This window comes from Pan troglodytes, chromosome 2 (genome assembly GCF_028858775.2).
Source record: "Pan troglodytes isolate AG18354 chromosome 2, NHGRI_mPanTro3-v2.0_pri, whole genome shotgun sequence".
Classification (NCBI taxonomy): domain Eukaryota; kingdom Metazoa; phylum Chordata; class Mammalia; order Primates; family Hominidae; genus Pan; species Pan troglodytes.
The window spans coordinates 109,577,936-109,595,862 of record NC_086015.1 but is presented as its reverse complement, the minus strand read 5'-3'; the positions used below and the strand labels follow the sequence as shown (position 1 = coordinate 109,595,862).

The following is a 17,927-nucleotide window of genomic DNA, read 5'->3' as shown; positions in this document are numbered from 1 at the left end:
TCTTTGCCAGTTTTCAAGGAGAATGCTTCCAGATTTTCCCCTTCCATTATGATGTTGGCTGCTGGTTTGTCATAAATGGCTCTTATTATCTTGAGATATATTCCTTCAATACCTAGTTTATTGAGAGTTTTTAACATGAAAGGATGTTAAATTTTGTTGAAAGACTTTTGTGCATTTATTGAGAAAATAATGTGTTTTTTGTCTTTAGTACTATTTATGTGATAAATCACATTTATTGATTTGCTTATGTAGAACCAATCCTGCATCCTGGGGATGAAGCCTACTTAATTGTGGTGAATTATCTTTTTGATGTGCGGCTGGATTCAGTTTGCAAGTGTTTTGTTGAGGATTTTTGGATCAATGTTCATCAAGGATGTTGGCCTGAAGTTTTCTTTTTTTGTTGTGTCTCTGCCAGATTTTGGTATCAGGATGATGCTGGTCTCATAGAATGAGTTAAGAAGGAGTCTCTTCTCTTCAATTTTTTTGGAAAAGTTTCAGTAGGAATGGTACCAGCTCTTCTTTATACATCTGGTAGAATTCAGCTGTGAATCCATCTGGTCCTGGGCTTTTGTGGGTTGGTAAGCTATTTATTACTGATTCAATTTTAGCACACTTTATTGGTCTGTTCAGGGATTCAATTTTTTCCTGGTTCAGTCTTGGGAGGGTGCATGTGTCTAGAAATTTACCCATTTCTTCTAGATTTTCTAGTTTGTTTGCATAGAGGTATTCATAGTGTTCTCTGATTGTTATTTGTATTTCTGTGGGGTCAGTGGTAATATCACCTTTGTTGACTTTAATTGTGTTTACTTGGATCTTCTCTCTTCTTATTTATTAGTCTAGCTAGCAGTCTATCTACCTTATTTTTATTTCTATTTTTTAAAACAAAACAGCTTCTGGCTTCATCGATCTTTTGAATGCTTTTCCGTGTCTCATTCTCCTTCATTTTAGCTCTGATATTATTTTTTGACTTCTACTCGTTTTGGGATTGGTTTGCAGCAGACTCATGAGGCTCAGTTCAGACAGGCCCTGTCTCCTGGGCAAGACTACCCTGCAAAGTTCAGGTCTGACAGTTACCCTAGGGCTAATGCCTCCCACGCGAACAAGTAGAGCCTAGGGGGATGGGTGTCCCTGGCTGTGCTCCATTACAGATGCTTCTGCACCAAACCCTCTGGGTTCCACACTGGTTAGCACTCTATCCCTACCACTTCTCTAAGCAGATCTCCCTTCCAACTCAAGTCTCTATAGTGGCTAAGGGGTCTCCTCTTGCTGGGATTCCAGAGGCCCATGGTGAGAGTGGGTTGATCCTTGACTGGTCATCTCATCCTTTCCCCAGGAGCCACTGCGGGCCAGGAATGGGTCCCAGTGTGTGGTAGCCCCATGCAGGGTTCCCAGCTTCCTATCCCTTCAGCCCAACATGTATGTCTTCCCTCTTCTATCTTCTCTCAATATCTTCCCTCTGAAGAACTGCTAGAAGTGTGCCAGTCTTCCCAATGTCCTGGTCCCTCAGTGGCAAGTATTCCTCCTGGCTGCCTCTAGTCAGCTGTCTTGCCTCCTTCCTCCAAAGTCTCAACTTTCTGTAGCACTAACACAAAAATCCAAAGTCCAGAGTCTCTTCTGAATCAGATATGGGGGAGGAGATTCAAGGCACAATTCATCTGAAAGCAAATTATTCTCAACCTATGAACCTGTGAAATTAATAAGTTATCTACTTTCAAAATTCAGTGATGGGATAGGCATATTATAGACATTCCCATTCTAAAATGGAGAAATAGGCCAGAAGAAAGATGTAACTATTCTCAAGTAAGTTCAAAACCCAACAAGGTGAATAACATTAAATTTAAATCTCTACAATAATTTTTATTGACTTTATTTCCTGCATCCTGGACAAATTGGAGTGGGTGTTGGACCCCCAAAACTTAAGCAGCCTCACTGTTATAATTTTGCTGGGCTCAGCCCACCAAGCAGCTCTCATGGGTTGGACTTTCATATCTGTAGCTTTCCCAGGCTGCATGTAGGGTGTTCCTGATTCCTCAGTTTTTAATGGGCATTGCCCTAGTAGTGTGGGGCTCTCTGTTGTGGTTCTATACCCACGGTTCCTCTGTGTATTGTTCTAGTGGAAACTATCTGCGGCAACTACTCCCCTGTGACAAGTTTTTGCCTGAAGCTTGAAGCTGTCTCCTGCAATCTTTAAAATCCAGGTGGAGAAAGCCATGCTAACACTGCTCTTGCACTCCATGAGCCTACAGAGTTAGCGCCACATGGAAGTCCCCAAGGTTTACCACTTTTACCCTTTAGAGCAGTGGCTAGAGCTGTACCAGAGCTGGCTTAAGCCCTAGCTGGAGTGGCTGAGGAGCACTACCCTGGAGTTTGGGAAGCAGACAGTTGATAGTGAACGGTAAAGTCTTCAGCCTTTCTGGAAACCTTTCCCTCAACATTCTAACTTGCCTTGAAGATCTCTGAAATGACTTTAGGGACATTCTCTCATTGTCTTGATGAATAGAACCTACATTGATCTCTTTAATAAAGAGATGCTTGGCCACACCTTTAGTATTCTCTTGAATATGCGTTTTTTTTCTTTACATGGCCAAAGCGAGTTTTCCAAATCTTCTCATTCTACTTGCATTTTAATTATAAATTTCATCTTTAAATCATTTCTGTCTTCTTTCATTTCACTGTAAGCAGCCAAAAGAACCTATGCAGCACCTTGAATGCTTTGCTGCTTAGATGTTTCTTCTGCCAGAGATCCTTGTTTACAGCTCATAAGTTTTGCCTTTCATAATGCTGTAGGGCATGAACACAATTCAGCCAAGCATTTTACAACCGTATAACAGGAATGGTATTCACTCCAGTTTTCAGTACATTATTCTTCAGTTCCACATGAAACCTCATTACAATAGCCTTTACTGCCCACATTTCTACCAACATTCCAATCTTGATCACTTAAGTAATCTCTAAGAATTCCCATGCTTTCCCTACCTTTATTCTCTTCTTCTGACCCATCATCAGAATCACCGTTAACTCTATATTCACGGCAATCAAGGCTTTTTCTAGCCTGATCCTCCAAATTCATCCAGACTCTACCCATTACCCAGCTCCAGAGCCACTTCCACATTTTAAGGTATTTATTATAGATATTGCTCATAGCCCACTTCTTGCTACCAACTTTCTGCTGCAGTCCATTTTATGTTGCTATAAGAGAATACATCATACTGGGTGATTTTTAAAAAACATAGATTCATTTTTCACACTTCTGGAGGCTGGGAAGTCCAAGAAGGAACTGCATCTTGTGAGGTTCTTCTTGCTGTGGCTTCCAATGGTGGAAGGCAGAAGAGCAAGAGAACATACATGAGAGATGGGAAGGAAGTGAAGGGGGCTGAACCCACTCTTTTATTAAAAACTCATTCCGGTCATAAGAAACCCACTCCCAAAAGAAACCCAATCCCAACATTGTCACATTGAGGATTAAGTTTTCAACACATAAAGTTTGGAGGACATATTCAAACCATACCAGTTTTTTTCAGAGGAAAGTGAAGAAGATAAATAATATACATATTTTTTGAGTGCCAGGCTGACTTCAGAACAAATCTTAAAATATCCCAAGATTGATTTTCTACAATCGTCTCTCACCTAGATTGTAGGTACCTAGCATACATGACATGACTCCCCAATCTTATTTAAGTAACAAAACACTGAATCAGTCCCAAAATTTTTTAATGATAAATTCATATTTTCCTTCAGAATTCTCAATATAATGATACTGATAATGCTTTCATTTGGCAGACTATTAAACTGAATCTCAGAAAGGAGTAATATGACCAAACAGTAGTAATGTTTGTATTGAAAATATATCACAAGAAATAAGAAAATGTGAACCAAGTAGAAGATCACCAAACATCAATGATGATATTGAATAAACAGATCCAAGTGGGTTAACCCTTTGGGGGTAGACCACTAGTCTTATATATGAGAGAGAACACTCTGTGATTCGTTAGTTGTTCTCTTCAAGGAATAGTTAAATCCATCAGTAACAGCAATATTACCTAGTTTTTTAATATTCTCTCTAGAATTATGGGCTATATACAAGAGAAATAGTTCATTTAAATTAGTATGGCTAAAAATATAATGAATCAATATGATGTTATTGTCTAAATAGTAAGGTTTTCTTGCTATAAAGCATGTGAAATGTCTAGCATGGAGCCCAACAGAGAATATATGTTCAATATATGTTTGTTGCTTTTTACACTTGCCTTTCATTCAAAGAATCTAATTCAAGATATGATATTTTTTCTGTAGAGCTTGAATAAGAAAATATTGCATAGGATGTTTCTGAAATCTTTCTGTCCAAGAAAAATTTTATGGCAGTTAAAAGTAATAATAAAATACATGTGCATTTATTAAGTATCCATTTATAAAAGAGGTGGGCTTCCTGACCATCTGGTGTCTACAGCAGCAGCCAAACCATACTGAAGTTACTTGAGAGGGTCACAGAGAGTTCAGGTATTCAGAGAGTCAACATTCAAGCCATATGCACAGGGTTGGTTATTTTCAGCCAAGTCTTTATAGAAGATCTTAGCTTATAGCTGCAGATAGGAAGGAACTTTATTTTAAGAGGATTAAGGTTAGAGTTATTTGTTCATGATGATTGCCAGGTTAGCAAAAACTTTCTCCCAGAGCCTGGTAGATAAATCAGGAAACTTAGATCAAAAGAGCTTACAGCCAGACTGGCAACTTCAGAGACTGCCAGTATAAATCCAATGATTGTTGGGGAAAAATTAAATGGTTCAAAATATTGGGAGGACCCATTTGAAATGGCATTCAGTTTAGCACTGGTTACTAATAAGCAGATATTAATACATGACAACTCTATTCTGTGAATAGATGCAAACTTCATTACTCTGCCATGACGAGCCTTAAATGATGTAGGCAATCTCCTTGGGACCCTTCCAGTATCCAAAAGTGACACCAACAGATCTGGATCAAGCTAACAGAAGACTCTGGAAATATATGCGCACTCCAGGGAAGGGGGCAGGGTATTTAGGACCCAGGCTCCCTCTTCTAAATCCAAGAGTTCCTCTCTCTACAGGAGGAAGAAGGTTTTTTCAGTCATTGATTTGTTGATTCATGCATTTCATATAAATACTTTTTGGGTACTTGCTTTGTGACAGGCATGGTTCTTTGTACTGTGGAAACTAATAAGTAATACAAGTATATTATTTGCCCTTATGACTGTAATAATAACTGTGATAACTGATGTGAAGGGAAAACACAATGAACCCTGGTTTCATAACTGTTCAAAAGTTTTCAGTCCCAGATGAAGAGCCTTACTTAAAATACTCAAGGTTCATGTTATTTATCATGAATCAGAAAATCTAGAATGTTAGATTTAAAGATGTTAGAGCTCATCTAACCAAACATAATTTTGTCAATCTTAGGCTAAAGAATTTAAATAAATAGTCGACAACTTTTCTTTTAATTTTAGTTGGTATTTTTATTTCATTGATATTTTATTTCATTGGTATTTTATTTCATTGATAGAATAAGTTTGGCAATTATAATACACAACTCTAGGAAGCAAATATTTCAAATGTTGGCAATCAGCTTCTACACATTTTTAAACCATATAACATAGATTCATGCATGCATATTTGTATGCAATATTCAAGCAAATAACTGTACAGAAAACTTTACCTCACAATCTCTGTAAGGTATTGAATATGTGAGTTAAAATTAAATCAACAAAATTGTATAATTTTCTGTGGTTATTGAAACATTTTGAAAACTATTAAGATCTATGTATATTGTTCAAATGTTATGAATACTCAGTTGTTCTATTTAAAATATACCATTAGGATAACTCGTAAATAGATATGTCTTTGAATAAGTTTGCTCAATTAGAGTGAAAAGAAAAGAGAGAGGGAGATCAAAGTATGAAAAACTTTGAAAATATTTTGCCATGCTATTTATTTAGTTAATTAGTTATTTTAAAATCTAATTGGAAATTCATTCATTCAGTATTGAGCAAATGTTTATGAAGTGCTAAGTGTTCCAAGATTTAAGAATTTTTTTTTATTAACTTTATTTTAAAATTATTTTTAATTAATATGTAATAATTGTGTATATGTATGAGGTACATAGTTTTGATACATATAACTTATAATTATCAGATCAGGGTAATTAGTATATCCATCATCTCAAACATATATTGTTTCTTTGTGCTGAGGACATTTAATATACTTTAAGCAATTTGAAACTATAGCCTATATTATTGTTAACTGTAGTCATTCTAGATTACTGTAGAACACTAGACCTTCCATGAGATCAATTTTTTTTTAGCTTTCACGTATGAGTGAGAACATGTGGTGTTCAACTTTGTTTCTTGCTTATTTCACTTAACATAATGTCCTTCAGTGCCATCCATGTTGCCATGAATAACAGGACTTTGTTCTTTTTTTTATTTGCCAGGCTATTTATAAATGTATCATCATTGTTAGTGTTAACCTATTGTTGGCAAACATTCTTGTCAAATTAAGTAAAACCAATAAATATAATTAGAAAATTCTTTTTGGCTAGTGTTATTTTATCCCTAATCTGATAATGTTTTAATCTTTGCCTAAATGATTCAAAACCTTTGCATTTAATGAAGATATATTAGGTTCCAAATATTGATGGTTGATTTGTCTGAATGAGGAACTATAAATATATGTGAATATCTCTGGGAACAGCAAGTTGATTGGAGAAAGCAAGACAACCTATTGAAACTAGTGTCAGGGGGTAGCTCACCTCTTTTTCCAAATTGCTTAAGGCTCATCTATTCAGTTTCCAAGCAGGGAATGCTTTCTGAAACTACTGTATGCTTTAAAACAAACAAACAACAAACTAGACAAAGATCTGCTCAAAGGGAGAAACATTGATATTTTTCTTTCTTTAAGTCTTTAGTAACCTTAGGTTCTATTATATTTTTATTTTTGTTTTTTTAGAATTAATCATAGAGAGAAATTTGAGTTGAAATATCTAACAAATACATATTGAAATTAAGGTAATTATACTTTATTTTTCCTAAGATAGTGCACATACATATAAACATATTGGAAATATTAAATAGCCCTAGCTCTGCTCTGAACTCCTCTATAGCCTTTTCAAGAAAACCAATTCTATCAGGTCAATCTGATGGATGACCTGCCCCATGATTGTCTTCCTCCCTCTATTCTCCACCTAGAGAACATAAACAGGGAGCTTCACATGATCCTTCCCAGTTACGGTAATTTTGCATAGGGGAAGATTACTGGCTTCCAAACAAAGCAGTCTCCTTTAACCTGTTTAAGGATTTATCTAGTGATGTCACAAATATTTGTCAAAGTTCTTGATCTCCTGACCATCCTGGCATTTATTGTAAAGTCTTCCCAACTTCTACAGAATACAACAGGCTATGACATACATGCTCCTAATTTCTGGCTAGGTCCTTAATTACCAGATCCTCCTGTCCTTTGCAATTGCTCCAATGTTGCCTAAATTTCCTGCCACTGCCATTGCTGTTGTTTACGTAATTATGCCCTCAATTTACCTCTCAGTTCTACATTTATTGTCTTTTCCTCAGTAACTAATTTGGCTAGTCTCTTAGAGCCATATGTCTTTGTTTTGGCAGGAAGACCACTGGTGGATTTGAGCAGTAACAGACCAGCTTCCGCTGCTTCTTGCTAGGGTGTTTTGTGATGGTTGTTCTTCCACTCCTGCTCCCATCCATTTTTGCAACCCTCTCCTCACCCCCACCAGCATACTGCTATACCTTTAGCGTTATCCAGGCCCTCATGACTTCTGGATTCTGACTAGAGTTGACCAATAGGAGGCATTCATAAGAGATTGGTAAATGTCCTCAAAAGTTCAATAAGCGAGAGGTTGAAAAATGTCTTTCTCTGATTCCTCTGCCTCAGCTCTTTGGTTCTGCCTGAAGCTACAACCCTTTAACACTGGAATTCCTCTTAGGATGCTGACCTCCAATGGCTCTGACTCTCAGTAGGTCCTGGTAAATTATTTTCTTCACATTTCCTCCTCGAGTGATAATAGTTTCCTTTTGTTTTGTTATTTCCTGGGTACTTCATATCTCTTTTTGTTTCCCTTAATCCTGCCCAGACCTCTGTAAACTGTCATTTTATTAAATTATCTTCAAGGGTACCTTCTGTTTCCTGCTGGCATTCTGACTAAAAGTAGTCCACAAGGCCCTTATTGCCATAAACTTCTTTATTATTCTCACAGAACAAATACATTAGCTTCTAGTACTTAGAATAGAAAGCAAACACTAATGTACTAATAGAACATGCTCATCAAAAATGAAAGATAATTGTCTATATTTCAGAGATTAAAAACCTGATGACATTTCTATGAAAGTGGCAATAAAAGGAGGAATCAAAATGGAGAAGTACAAAGACAGTAAGCTGAAAACAATCCCTTCTGTATTCTATGGCTCCCTGAGCATCATTTATTTTTCTATTATAGGAGTGACAAATGGTATTGAAATGTGTTGGCTTTCATGGCCCTTCCCACCACTAGACAGTGAGTTTCTAAACCACAGAAACCATATCTTATCCTTCATCTTATTCCTTGGGTGTAAAATACAATTCAACTCATAATTAGTCTAATAAATGTGTATTGTGTGAGTGAATGAATGAGCAATAGTGATTAAGAACCTTAAAAGGATATGAAAATGCATGTTCAAAGCAGCATGCTTCAGGATAACCAAAAAGTGGAAACAGCCCGACTGTTCATCAGCAGATGAATAGACAAACAAATTGTGGTATATGCTTGCAATAGAATAGTATTCAACCATAAAAAGTAATAAAATACTCATACAGGCTACAACATAGATGAACTTCAAAAACATTACGCTAAGTGAAAAAAAAAATGCCAGACACAAAGGTCAACATATTATATGACTATATTTATCGGAAACATCCAGAATATGTAAATGTGTAGAGATGGAACAGAAATCAGTGGTTGCCAAGGACTGAAGGAAGGAAAGCCTAAGGGAACTTCCTAAAGGGCATGGGGTTTCCTTTTTGGGTAATACGAATATTTTGGCTTTAAGTAAGGCTTATGGAACATTGTGAGTGTACTAAATGCCACTGAATTGTTCACTTTAAAATGGTTAATTTTATATTGTGTGAATTTCATTTCAATTAAGGAGAAAATAAACTAAGAAAGAATTTTTATTATGAGTAGAATCTGGAATCTCTTCCTGCCCATGAAAAAAAATGAAAGGCAATGCTTGCTTCAACCCTGACTCTCTGGAGCACCTGTGGGCTCCCTATGAATACAGAGACCATAGTCCGACAATCCTTTAATGCTAACACTACTGTATGTATCTGTGTTCCCCTTCCTTTATTCTATCTACTAAGGAATCTTAGTTTTTGACTTGCAAATTCTGAAATGTCACTAAAGTTGATTTTCTAATATATCTTTCTTCTATTTGTATTCAATGAATCTTCAGAGTACAATGGATGTGCTCACTTTTCCATTTTAAGGTCCGCTGTAAATCTAGTCCTTCCTGAGTAGTTATTATTTGGCTTGCTAAGAGCAGACCCATAACTGCTTGTGGAAAATTTATTATGGAGATTGCCTGCCAAACCTAGACCTCTTGACAAAACCATGCAAATGTTCATGCTTCAAAACAAGCCACATCCTTTATGTTTCTGATTATTTAAGAATAAACAGGAATCCTTTACTACTTTATAGAAAAATGAGGTTAAAAAATCTTATATGCATTATTCCACAGGAGCTTTCTGTAACTTGATTAAAGCATTCATAAAAAGGCAATGTCTATAATTTTCTTTTTTTAACTATTTATTCTTTTGTTAGATTTTTCCTTTTTATAAATTAAGACTCATCGGTAAGCATTGTGCTCTTTTTCTCATCTTGGGCCCTCAACTTTCTTTAGTGAAAATCGTTGTCTTCCTTGGCATAACCATACAAGAGAAGATGATATAGTTTGGCTGTGTCCCCACCCAAATCTCACCTCGAATTGTAATAATCCCCATGTGTCAAGGGCAGGACAAGATAGAGGAAATTAAATTATGGGGGTGGTTTTCTCCATGCTGTTCTCAGAAGATAGTAGTGGCGAGTGGTAGTGGGCGAGTTCTCAGAAGATCTGATGGTTTCATAACTGTCTGACATTGCCTTGTTGGCACTCATTCTCTTTCCTTTTGCCCTGTGAAGAGATGCCTTCAGCCATGATTGTAATTTCCCTAGGCCTCGCCAGCCATGTGGAACTATGAGTCAATTAAACCTCTTTTGTTTATAACTTATCCAGTCTCAGGTATTTCTTCATAACTACATGAGAACGGACTATTACAAAAGGTATAGTTTACTCAGCGCTTTTAACCGTCTTCTATTTGCAAAGTCCTTGCCATTTTGGGGACCAAAATGAATAAGTCTTGCTTGTACCCTCAAGAAACTCACAGATTAGTAAAGGAAGCAGACAAGTAAATGAATGTACATTATGGTGGGCTCTATGTAGAGGCTCCAATAGAGGCAAGAACAGGATACTGCACAAATGTCTAACTATGGCGGCCTAGAGAGAGGAAAGTGGTTACGAAGTTTATGAATAGGAGAAAGAAAGGCGGTTACAAGACAGAAGAAGGTGGTTACAAAGTTTATGGCTAGGAGAGAAAGTACAAAAATGTTTCAAAATGGTGATGATGTTTAATTGACCCCTGAATTCTGAATAGTTTTGGGGGAACATAAGAAGGAAAAAAAGAATTCTAAACTTAAGGAACAGCATGCACAAAAATGCAATGGCGTGACAGAGCATGTCATGTTCTAGGAGCTGGACATAGTTCTGTTATACTAAAGCATAAAGTGAGTGGAAGAGTGGTAAATAATAAAGCAGAAAGAAACGATGAAGGATTGGTCAAAAAGTTCAGATACCATCACAAAGGGTTTGGATCATGTAACTAGGCAAAGGAGAGCCAGCAGATGATTTTAAGCCTGGAAGTAAATGATTAGTTTTGTTTAGAAAATAAATAGTCTCACAGAAAAGTGAAGAACAGATGAAGGGAAATGAATGCAGGCCTTTTGACAAACAAGGAGGCTTTTACAATGGTGCAGGTGAGTCATGATGAAGGCTGAACCTAAGGCAATAGTTGTGGGAACAGATAAGAGAAAATCAAATAATGAATATACAGATATTGATAAATGATAACTGATTGGAAATGAAAAACAAGTCTGGACCACCAACTTGAGAGTAGAGAACTGTGAGCTATTGAAGAGACTATGCCTAGAAATGAAAAAAAAAAAGCCAGGGAAAAAAAACCCAAAATCTAAGCATGTAGTCCAACCTAGATATCATTCCAAAAGGGCACAACAGAGAGGATGAATCCAGGTACAAGGATGCTGTGTCAATGGTGTGGGATCCAGAATGGAGGCACAATTCAGAGAGCTCCCGAACCACTGAAGTATTACCTCTGGCTCTTCTTAAGCCTAGTTAACAGGTGGAGACAGAGACAGAATTTGCTCCCAAAGATCTTATGCAGTGGGTTTGGGATTTTTTTTCTAATGGAATAATGGTAAAGTAACAAAAGAACAGAATTAGAAAAGAAGACAATGAAATATAAAATGCTAGAGAATATTTACATATAAGTGACTATTATTTTGCATCCTCTTGAGAAGCAGATAGCAATTTGGGATTCAACATACAAGACATTTGTTAAGGGAAATGCCTTTGGAAGAGAAAGGGGGAAAGCAGGATTGAGCAGAAAGAGTTTCAGACTAGAGCTCTGTTTTAAGAAACTTTTGGCCAAATGGATAGGGATTCCCTGACACAAAGCATCTTGCTAGAAGAATGGGTTGCATTCAGCACAAGATTGGGGGTTAGGGTGAGGGTACGAGGGAGGCTGTCAGCTAACTATACACCTCACAGCGTGAAGTATGAACAGCCACAATGACATACTAGGGAATCAAAGATTTGTAGTGCAAGTACTTAGATCTTTTCCAAACGTCCATCTGTAAAGGTATATCTTACTATTGTTTTTTATAAAGATTTTCTATACATAAGGCTCTCTTAAGAACTGAAATGCATAAACTGTTTTAACTGTAAGCACAAACTCGGTAGTAATAAAAGTGAACCATCCGCTATTTTTTTAAGTGAGAAATATAAGGGGAGATCCAAGAGAAAGTGACACATTTGAAAATTTAGGGAGAAAAAGAGTTTTGTGGAGAAAGACGTATTCATCTAATATGGGATTTGAAATTCTGAAGTGTATTTAATAAGTAATTTTTTTTACCCTTTGAACACACAGTATGTCAGATGATATTGCTAATTCACAATATATATTTTTACTTTGGTGACAGCATCTATTTTTATTTTATTCTGTTGCTAGTAAAAAACCTGACTAGTAAATTTTGTTATATGTTACTCTAAATAGAAATAAAACAATTTTATCTTCTTCACACCAGATGTCCAAGTCACAGAGCACTCATTTATAAGGGCTATGTTGCCAAAAATAATTTTGGAGAGAGCTTTCTGTATCCCTCTCCTTTAAATTCATAGCGTATTAGCATATTACCATATGTAGTGGTCATGAAACTGTGGCCAGTCAGATTTCCTTTTAAGAGAAACTGCGACAACAAAGGCAGTAGACAGACTCCAGCTACTGCAACTTCAGATCCATCAAGGCCTTGATACCAAAGCCCACACTTCCTCCAGGGTTATGCTCAGCCTGTGATTGGACACAGCAAGAGTACTAGAGCCAGACTATTACCCGCCATGCAGGACTCCTCTGACTGACAGCTTTGTTCCAGGGTCTCCACATTGTCTGGACGACACTTTCTCTGAAGCTCTTCTACCCAATCCTCCTTCCTTCCATCTCACCTTTCATGGATGTCGTAACTCCACCATGATAGAAAAGCTCTTCCTGCATTTTCCTGCTACCATCCCCTTTAGACTTCATGGGGTTTTTTTTTTTTAAATACGAAAATTATCTCTTGTACATCTAATCCCATCTTGACATCTGCTTCTTAAAAGCCTTGTGCTAACAGAGTATTTTAAAATATTTGAGTCTGGCAAGTACTTATAGTTAAGAAAATCTGTCCTTATAGTTAAGTAAAATTAAGTATTGCTATTAAGTACTACGTAAGTAGCAATAGTTATTTACTTAATAGTAATAATTTTACTTAACTATAAGGAGTGAATCCTTCAGTCTTGAAATTTAAATTTGTCCTTATAGTTAATGGTAATAATTAATTTTACTTAACTTAGTGAAATGTAAATTTTCCTGACTACAGAACAGTTTTCTCACAGTACAATTGACATATCATAGAACTAGTAGAACGTATTAAGTTTATCATTCTAATTTACTTAACCCCCTCTTAAGCTCAATTTTCTGGACTATAATCAATGTCTGTTTCCTGGCTTATGTCTTCTTTATCTCTTAATAGAGCTCTCCAATTAAATTTTAGACATCTTCTACACCCTGCTGTTTACTGCACTTAGTGATAATAGAATTATGAAGTAATTTCTAGGTGCTAGAAAAACTCAAATTCAATTTAACTGATTCCTGTTATCTAGGAATAGTATACCTTATTGCCATAAAATAGATACTACTTTTACAGTTCAGTCTTTCAGGGGTTTTTTGGACACAGTAAGTGTGCAATCTCTCAAAGTCTTACAAATTTGCTTTGGCCAAATTGAACACATTGTGTTTCTATACATAGATACTGTCCTCAAGCTATGCACTAGTTGCAAGTTTTCATTTTTATATTGGATGTATTGATCTGTCTTGGACCAGCATGCCGACTGGATATAACCAAATATTGAATTCCTAAAAGCATATATGTGAGTTATTCACTTATTCAACAGCAAGTCGTTAAGCAAATAAAATATGACTGTAATATCACCCAGTATTGTTTGGACAATATCTGTTCATCCTATCTATTTCATAGCAACTGACATGGAAGGTATTTGCACTGGAAACTCAGATGCGCCATGCAGATTACTCTTCAAGACTCAAGGATTCATTCCTTCGTTGCTCGGAGTGCAGTCAGCGAACAGCTCCCAGCCACCAGTCTGATTTACAATTGTCTTGGCTAAAGAGTCACCTGAGGTCATGTCCCCTTCATTGGGTAGCCCATTTCTAATGACTGACTAACAAAGGGGTATAAATTCCTGGCTCCCTCACCCAACTTGTGATATTCACAAGTGTTATTCTAAATTTAAAACTCTATGAGATTGACTAAGGTTTTGAGACTGCATGCAGCCTAATTACTCCCTCAGTCTGAGACTACTTCCTTCCCTTCCCTCGTCTTCCTCTTTCCTTCCCTTTCTTCCTCTTCTCTCCCTTCCCTTGTGACTCTGAATGCACTTGCTAATAAAACAGCATGCTAATTTTCATCTCGGCCTGGTTGCAAGGGTCTCTCCAACCCCTATCCTATAGGAGTTGACCTTTGACGTGGTTAAAGAAAACAGACATAATGGTGGAATTTTGAAGCTGAATTATGTACCACCTTACTAGCAGTAAGGATCCCATCAGTATAGTAGGTGAAGCTCAGATAGTCCTTGGCATAGGTAGCCAAGATAGCCATATGATTATTAAAGTTTTCATCAGGGGTAAACTGAGATGGTAAACCAGTGGACACAAATTCACTAGCTTGTGTAATATGTCAAGCATTTGATTAAATACAGGATAAATGATAACCATAAAGATTGTCAAATTGGATGTCCCTTGCCAAGCTTAATTAACCTTTGGAAAATATAACAAAGGACTGAATGTGTGAAAGCTACAATTCTTTCTTTGTAGCATATAAAGAAGCTGTTATCTCCCATAAGTGGTAGGTAGAGAAAGCTGAGGATGAGACCCAAAACTTAAACATAAAAATAGCAGAACTCCCAAACTGTCAAACTTGTGAGCTAGGCTGGCCTGCGGTAATGGTTGTAAAAGAAGGGAACTTGAAGGCCGGGCTCGGTGGCTCACACCTGTAAGCCCAGCACTTTGGGAGGCCCAGGCAGGCAGATCACGAGGTCAGGAGATCGAGACCATCCTGGCTAACACGGTGAAACACCGTCTCTACTAAAAACACAAAAAATTAGCCGAGCGTGATGGCGGGCGCTTGTAGTCCCAGCTATTCAGGAGGCTGAGGCAAGAGAATGGTGTGAACCTGGGAGGCGGAGTAAGCCGAGATCTTGCCACTGCACTTCATCCTGGGCTACAGATCCAGACTCCATCTGAAAAAAAAAAAAAAAAAAGAGAGAGGTCGGAACTTGATACACGGGATGGATTTATCTGGGCTACTGAACCCGAAAATCTGGTAAACCACATATTCCCTTGAAAGACAACAAAACACCCCTCCAGCCCCCACAGAATCTTCCTCAAGTCTCTGCCCCCAGGCCAATAAAAATAGGCTATCTGTCAGTTTGACTGGATTACTGAGTGCCCAGATATTTGGCTAAACATTATTTCTGGGTGTGTCTGTGCAGGTGTTTTGGATGAGATTAGTATTTGAGTAGGTAGACTGAGTAAAGCAGATTGCTCTCCCCAGTGTGATGGCATCATCCAATACACTGAGGGTCTGAATAGAACAAAAAGGTGGAGGAAGAGAGAATTTGCTCTCTCTGTGCCTGATTGCTTGTGCTGGGACATTGGTCTTCTCCTACCCTCAGATTGGAACTGATGAATCAGTACTCCTGGCTCTCAGGCCTTTGGACTCAGACTGGAATTACACCATTGGTTCACCGGTTCTCAGGTCTTTGGACCTGGACATAAAGTGATGCTCTTTCTTTTCCTGGTCCTCAGACTTTAGGACTTGGGCTGGAACTACACCATTGGCTACTGGCATTTGTGGATTTCCAGCTTGCAGACAGCAGATTGTGGGACTTCTCAGCCATCATAATCATATTAATCAATTCCTTATAACATATCTCCATTGGTTCTGTTTCTCTGGAGGATCCTGACAAATAAAGTCTGATTTTGGAGGAAAGAAACCACAACTCCCATTGAGCTACAGGACTTAGCCTGCGTACACCAACAGGAGCTGGGAAAGCATGCAAAGTGCTGGATTCCGTCCTCATGGAGCTTACATTGTAATGGAGGAAGGCAGAAATGGAAAGTGGACATAAAAAATATATAAATTATATAGTAAGCCAGATGATAATTAGTATTATGGAACAAAGAACAGAAGAGGGAAGTGAATTGAAAAAGCAACAGAAGGGATTTCAATTTAAAACAAGGTAGTCAATTTCACTGAGGTGAAATTTAAACTGGGACTCCAAGGACCTGAAAGCATTAGCACTACATGAATATCTGGGTGGAGACACTCCTGTTATGTGGAAAAGACATCGCAAAACCGCTAAGATGAGAGAATGCTGGCATGTTAGAGAAAAGTCAGGAAGACTGAGAAGGAATGGCCAATGAGACAGAAGAAAAGGTACTATCTTTAAAATACTCTATCACAAGCAATATTATTTCTACTCATTTGTACTGTTTCACAGTTTTCATGTTCTTAGTTGTTTAATAATCAGAAGAAGAATCACTAAATCCATAATGCAGGTAGGGAAATATTATTTATATTAATTTGTATATAATAAAGTGTGAAATTTATTTCCAACTTGACCTCATTAAGAAATCAATGAGGAATTCCTTAAATAGACGTGGTAAAAGAAATTTTGTGTATAGTATGGTATGACCTACAACAACTTTATACTTGAAATATCAGGTACAGCTGATCCTGTCTCATGCATTTCATGTTACTATTAATATTATACTTTTAATAAATTAATGGCCATATTTTTCTAACCGTCTCTAGTGTAGTCACAAAAATTTTTCACTCTGTGATTACTAATTTTTCACCCCATTAATAAATTTTACATTAAGCACAGGCCCTGTACAAATGATATTTAAACAGTTTGCTTCCACTCAGTGACTTCTCGAATCTTTTCCTTCCTGCATGGATCTCTCTATCTCATTCTCTTCTTCAGTATGTGTTCTGCCTCACTGTGGCTAGTTCAATAAATTAATATTAAAATTGAAGAGAGTCTCAGTCCTCAAACTCAGTCGTGCAAGAAATATTCTAAAAATACTTTATTTGCATTTAGTATATTCAAATTCAACTTTCGGCTTCCATCTCATTGAACTTAGAGGGCATTTAATTTCAGTCCTAAAAGAGATCTTTCTCTCCCTGGTGGCTTGAGATTTACATGTTATGCCTTTTTCCCTTCTGCTGTCTTCCTTCTCTCCTCCTCCATCCCCGAAAATAGATCAGAATGTGAATTCCAATTTTCATCTACTAATACTGACATTGTTATGCTAATTGTCCAATTTCATAGGGATTTCTTCCAGTCCAACTTCTCTTTGGACATGGATCTTTGCTGAGGTAGGAATTCCTCAGCATGAACACATGAGTTAGGATTCTCTAGAGAAAGAAAAACTGTCAAGTGTATTTAGAAAGAGATTTATTTAAAAATTTATTAAAAAGAGATTCAGAAAGAGATTTATTATAAAGGATTGGCCCACATGAGGTTGAAAAGTCCCATGATCTTCTGTCTGTAAGCTGGAGGTCCAGGAAAACCAGTAACATAGTTCAATCTAAGCCTGAAAGTCCAAGAACCAGGAGCACCATGTCCAAGGGCAGAAGATGGATGTCTCGGCTCAAGTAGACAGCACACTAGCCCTTCTTCCTCTGCCTTTTTGTTCTATTTGAGTCTTCAGCTGTGTAGGTGATGCGACCAAAATTGATGAGGGCAATCTTCATGACTCACTTTATCAATGCAAATGCTAGTCTTCCTGATATTCCTTCACAAACACACTCAGAAATAATGTGTAACCAGCTCTCTGTGCATCTCAAAACAATCAAGTTGGTACATAAAATTAACCATCACAATGAGGTACCTGTATGCATTTCACAGAGCAATTTTCTCAGAGATCTTGTTACCTTCCTGGAACATTGCT

At 37.3% G+C, this 17,927-nt stretch overlaps 1 long non-coding RNA gene across 1 annotated transcript in view; it reads right to left on the bottom strand.

The window, feature by feature from the left end:
* Nucleotides 1-8,913: 8,913 nt before the first annotated feature.
* The window catches only part of LOC134809581 (uncharacterized), a 100,307-nt gene continuing 91,293 nt past the window's right edge, over nucleotides 8,914-17,927 (bottom strand). The window contains exon 4 of the long non-coding RNA XR_010155672.1: nucleotides 8,914-15,208. This is a non-coding gene — a long non-coding RNA (uncharacterized LOC134809581). The remainder of the gene's footprint in view (nucleotides 15,209-17,927) is intronic.